This window comes from Patella vulgata, chromosome 8 (assembly GCF_932274485.2).
Source record: "Patella vulgata chromosome 8, xgPatVulg1.2, whole genome shotgun sequence".
In the NCBI taxonomy this organism is placed as follows: Eukaryota; Metazoa; Mollusca; class Gastropoda; family Patellidae; genus Patella; species Patella vulgata.
In genome coordinates this window covers 3142561-3148828 of record NC_065886.2, presented here as the reverse complement: position 1 = coordinate 3148828, position 6268 = coordinate 3142561, and the positions used below count along the sequence as shown (strand labels likewise).

The 6268-nt window shown below is 40.2% G+C and overlaps 1 long non-coding RNA gene across 1 annotated transcript; it reads left to right on the top strand.

Moving 5' to 3' along the window:
• The first annotated feature begins 1014 nt into the window (after window positions 1-1014).
• Window positions 1015-6178, top strand: LOC126829475 (uncharacterized). The gene is made up of 4 exons (XR_007683416.2): window positions 1015-1143; window positions 2790-2807; window positions 4493-4660; window positions 5919-6178. It is a non-coding gene; the product is annotated as an uncharacterized LOC126829475 (long non-coding RNA).
• The last annotated feature ends 90 nt before the right edge of the window (window positions 6179-6268 follow it).

Genomic DNA, 6268 nt, shown 5'->3' with positions numbered 1-6268 from the left:
TCATCTGGATTGTCCGGCGTGGTTTCCCCTTGTCAGTAGTGCAGGACCTGACAAGGACAGCTGTCTAGTCGTTCAGATGGGAAGAAAAAACAGGGTCCCGTGTACACATTGGCATGCACGTACAACACCCCTTGCCAGTTGGAATTCGATAGAAGAGTAGACAGTAATGCCGCTGTCCGGGCAAAATTTCCCTCATAGCACACTGTATGGCGTATACCTGTCTTCAATAACCCAGTCGGAGCAGAACAGTAGGACGTTAAACCCCATTTCATTTCATTTCTATTAATGTTGTGTTGAGGCGAGAGAACATCAACCCCTCGGTTATGGAAGGGTATCGCTGCCAATATTAAATGCTCTGCTACAATGTGTTTTCTATTGATTACGTGTAAAAAGTACAATGTACAAAGTCCTAAAACCGGTAATGATGAAGTCAAAATATTGCTAAGGCCAAAGCTAAATGTAAAACGTCAAATGTAATGTGTCAAATGCCACCTGTTTGATTGGAAAAGGCTGTTTTTGGCCTTAGAGGTAATTTGACTTTATCATTAAGACTTATCATTACCGGTATTCAGACTTTGTACATTGTACTTTTTACACGTAATCAATAGAAAACACATTTTAGCAGAGCATTTAATATTGGCAGCGATACCCTTCCATACTCTGTTGGCTTGTTGTGCTGTGTGACTAACACAAAGGGTGGACCTCAAAGTTCACTTGTTACAATACATTTGCCCATTATGTTTTAAACTATCACGGAATACACGATTCACCGGAGAAACTAATCACTCTTTTATGATTACATTTAATATTCAAAAATATTTTCTACAAGAATGACTTTTATGTCCGTTTAGTATTATAAAATTTATTTCAAAACATCGTTTAATAGTCTCGAAAATGAGTTTATGGCTGGTCTGTGTTTAAATATTCGCTAATGTCGTGACGTATCACTCACATATCAATTTCTGTTGTGCCACGTGGCACCATTTTATTGGTGAATCCTTTCTATTTTTTAGGAATATATAAAATTGTCGATTGTTAAGTGGCCATATTGGTCAGCGATATATTTCTGTGTTTATAAATTTTGATCCAAGATCGACACGAAGATGAAGTTATTGATTGTATATGTTCTGTGTTTCGCAGCAGGTGAGAATAAACACGTAGTCCTAAAGTAATGTTCCCATTCTTAAACTGTCTATTTTTTGACGGCGAGTTGTCATCGTCTAAGAATCATTGGCCAGTCTACGTAGAGTTCGATAATAGCGCCACATGACTAAAGAACTATTTAGCGGTTGTACTAATCACTGAGAAGATCGTTTATATTTGTCCAAAACGAGCAAAGTACCGCAAACAGTGACAAGGAAGAATGTTATAGATATGTGTTGACCGAAAAATATCATCGGGAATTTCCGGCATGATTCCCCCTTATCAGTGATACAGGACAGAGGGCCTTGCAAGAAACAACATATAGTCCTTCGTATGGGACGAAAAACCGCGGTCCCCTGTACATACTGGTGTACATGTAAAAGATTCCTTGGCAGTTGGAATTCGATATAAGAGTACACCGTAATGCCGCTGCCCGGGCAAAATTTCCCTCATAGCACACTGTATGACGTATGCCTGGCTTTATTAGCCCAGGTTGGAGCAGAGTATTTCTTTCATTTTCATTTCTTGTTTCTGATTAGTAGGACCACCATTATTTATAGGTTAGACAAAATTCCAAAGCGGGTACACATCTATTCTTTGGAAACTTAAAATATACGAAAATGGGTCTAAAAGCACATATTAAGGTAATATGAATGTATACAAAGTAATTTATATTCAATTTTTAAAACAAAATATTGTAATTTCATATAAATTATTAGTTTGTCGTTCGTGAATCAGCCATTTTTAATTTCATCCTTATTGTCTTGTGAAATATATTGTGTTTTGTGTTTATTACAAAAATGAATTGAAATGAAATGGGGTTTAACATCCTACTGCACCGACTAGACTAATGAAGACGGGCATACGCCATACATTATGCTATGAGGGAAATTTTGCCCGGGCAGCGGCGCTATGACCTACACGCGACCTCCAGACTAGCGAGCCAGCGTATTACCCACTTAGCCACCGTGGCTCCGTGTTCATTACAAATGACACTCGAAAGTTTTCTGTTTATAAAGTACACGACGTCGTGTTCTGATTTTAAAATGTTTATCGTGTCTTTTGATATTATAGCAGTTTGCAAGTAATCATTGATTGATTTTCATTCGACTTCCATTCATTTTACTTTTAGTCCCGGAGTGATTTTCAAAATAATATGACCAACAGTTCGCCCCCCCCACCCCCGCTCCAAATTTTTTTTGTGTGTGTGCATGCATACAAAAATCTATTGGTCAGAACGTACACTGCTGGGGCATATAGCATGGGATTACAAATTCAGTCATAAGTTATATGACTGAAAATTTCTAGAACGTATCCATACCTGGAGTAAATATTTCACAAATCTAAGCAAAATTTCCGGGAATTTCCACGAGTTAGAACACGCCAGATATCTCCTAATAGGGCTACTAATATGATCATTGGTTACACGGCCGATATCTCCTCATAGGGCTACTAATATGATCATTGGTTACACGGCCGATATCTCCTCATAGGGCTACTAATATGATCATTGGTTACACGCCCGATATCAGCTCAAAGGGCTACTAATATGATCAACGGTTACATGGCCGAAGCTTGAAGAGAAACAAACATACCAAACATTACATCTTTATTTCACATTTTAACTCATTTCAAATCTATTTCAGTGACGGTAGTGTTATCTGGTGAGTTTTAATACTTTTATATATTTATTCCTTTAGAGACTTGTTCGTTACCTTGCCGTAGTTAGAGCTTAGGGCGACTCTATAGTGACGCTACAGTCACGCAGCGTTACATCGACGCAACATATACGTCAGGGGTACGGGACAATTCGTCCTCAGACAACTTGTTCCCAGACAACTTGTCCCCTGACAATTCGTTTCCGAACAACTCGTTCGGGCACTATGTCCCCCAGGACTATTCGCCCCCTGATAATTCGCCCCGAGGACATTTTGTCCTTAGACAATCCGTCCTTAGAAATATTCATCCGCTAAGACTATTCATCCTATATGGAGGCCAAATGCAGGAAGAAATTAGTAGTTCCCCCGCGCTCTTCCTGCCTAAATATTACTGATTAATTATGATCAACAGTTAATTCTAAAAAAATTGAAGAAATTGAAACTAATATTGTCTGGTCTACATTGCTGGATGAAAAACTAGCATCAAAATTGAGATTTAGGATAAAAAATAAAGATTAATTAAGTTTTTGATAATGGAACTACCACTATTGTTGTCCCGGGGATGAATTGTCAGTTAGGATGAGTTGTCCTCGAACGAATAGCCCTATGGGACGAACAGTTCTATGGGACTAATAGTCCTCGAACGAACTGCCCGGTGACGAACTGTCCTCAGGGATGAATTGTCTGGAGACGAAATTTTTGGGGACGAATTGTCTTATAGCCATACGTCCGAAAACCGAACCTGGGTCGCCGCAAGTAGTTTTGGCCTTGAGTTGCCACGAAAGGATAGGCCAACCTGACGCAAGTAGTCTTGGCTGTTACATCTAACAACACAGCGTCAGTTTAAAAAAAAAATACAGTTTATATATTTCTATAGCGTTTTTGAAACAAAAAACGACGCGGCTTTTGTGGTACCATTACGTCACATTCATGACACAAAGCGCGGGGCAAGACGATTTACCACCAACCACAACCACGTACTGCCTCATTATTGTGACAAAAACTAAAACGTCAATTGAGTTAATTCATGGAATGGAATACTTGCACAAAATGTACGACACGGGTGATGGTCAATGTCTGACTATTCCAGTTACCTCCCCTGATCACCAATACATTAACCGATATTATCAATAATCACCCCATTTCTGTAAAAAAATGGGTCAATACTACCAAAAATGAGATAAAAGTACATTTTGATAACATGTTTGTTTGTTGAAAATAAATAATTTATTCATTTTTTAGGCATTCCATTTATCACTGATCGCATAAATCGACATTTCAGATAGCGGTACAATCGGATTAAAATACAGATCGTTTCGTTTTTTTATACTTTCGATAGCCTACACTACATGGAGATCTGACCGGTTGTAGTAAAAGGTCGCGGCAGAGGTCGTACGAATGGCCTTTGACCCTATGGCGCCAGATATTGATTAATCAATCTGCGTTGACGTTTCTAGTGGTTTACCCACAGTTCCGTGCATCGCACGTCAAGAACTCACCGTAACAGGTGGTTTCATTGGCTAATCCCTCCCATCAACCAGAACGCATGTTATATAGTAGTGTAGTACAGTAAAATAAATCGAAATTTTAAACAATAAAAATGGAAACGAGATAGGATCTGTGTTTTACCCGGGTTCATTACAATATAAATGTGAAATGACGCTTTTTTTGTTTTTTTTTATTCTATACAGAAGTAGATGCACCGGTCTTTTTGCTAAGCGAATACGAGACGTCTGTAAGTTGCGTCCTCAGAGATGGGCAACCAATACTAACCGTTAGAGCCAGTGGACCTAATGCTGTGGAATATTCACTTACTACTGGACAAGGCCACGATGATAAATTTGAAATACATCCCCGGAGTACGTATCATGGGGGGCTGGATGGCTGAATGGTTAGCGTGCGCGCGCTGTATCACAAAGTCTGTCATTGAGTCGACTGGCGTGGTTTCGAATCCCCGGTTGTACGTGACAAGGAGTAGGGTCGCCTGTCCAACCTCGTGGGTTTTCTCCGGGTCCTCCGGTTTCCTCCCACTGCTAAAGACCCCTACGCGCAAGCGAATTATTAAAATGAAATTAAACCATATGTTAGTCCCGAAATGACCTAGTTTGTGTCGAGTGGACGTTAAACCCCATCTCTCTCTCTCTTGTTTCTTAAAGTCATTGTTGTCTGACGAAAATCTGAATCTAGGTTTATAAACCATTATGATCATAATTTAGACTTTTAACCCATTCCGTTTGTTTCTTCAAGATTTTAAAATAAGAATCCGCGAATCCATGAAATAAAATGAAATGGGGTTTAACGTCCTGCTGGGCTAATGGAACGGGCATGCGCCATACAATGTTCTATGAGGCAAATTTTTCCCGGGCAGCGGCACTATGGCCCACTCTTATATCGAATTTCAACTGCCAGGGGATCTTTACGTGCATGACGATGTACACACGCGATCTCCAGGCTAGCGAGCCGGCGTCTGACCCACTGAGCCACCGTGGCTCCCGCTTTTTTAGTCCCCCTGAGTCGACTAACACATGGTTTAATTTTATTTCAATAATTCGCTTGCGTGTAGGGGGTCTTTAGTTGTGGGAGGACACCGGAGGACCCGGAGAAAACCCACGAGGTTGGACAGGCGACCCTACTCCTTGTCAGTTGACTCAATGACAGACTTTATGATACAGCGGGCACGAGCTAACCATTCGGCCATCGAACCCCCCGACAAATAAACGAGGAGTTGTTATTGTATAAATAGATAGAAAAATGTTGTTTAACGGTTTTATTTCAATTATTTCACATGAGCGACCCTTATTCGTGACACGTATAAGGTTGTTTTCGAAAACAAATCACATGACTCGATACCAGGACATACCTCACTATCTAAACCCAGGAGGTCAGAGGTCAGGAGGTCAGGTGAACAATCCTTGAATTCCAATATTGATCAGCAGCATCGCTCAACGAATCCCGGGTAATCTTTTTAAGAGGTCCCGAACAACTCCCGTCTGCCGGGTCTTTTGTTGGTATACGTGTAGACAGCAGGGATGAACCAAGGAAATAAAATGAAATAGGGGTTTAACACCCCACTGTTCGATCCCTACTGAGGTTATCATATGTTTGTTTATGTTTCAGCGGGAACCATATCTTCAAACGGCGAACGTAACTACTGTTCAAACACAGACATTGATTTTGGTTTGAAGGCCATAGCTACTGACCGAAACACAAAAAATTCATCAACAGTTAATGTCAATGTAATTCTCCGGCCACTGTCGGGGAAAATCGTCATTTCCGAGAACTCCAGCAGTAAATGAAAATCTGTTTTAAATTGAAGAGTAGAAGTATTTTTATCCCTGCACTCTGCAATAATGAAAGAAATGTCTGTTTAAAAACAACCAGTGTTCTACATTTGTATATCAGTTTTAACTATCCATCAGGACAACCCCTGCAACTATCCATCAGGACTCGTCCCCAACTATTCTGCA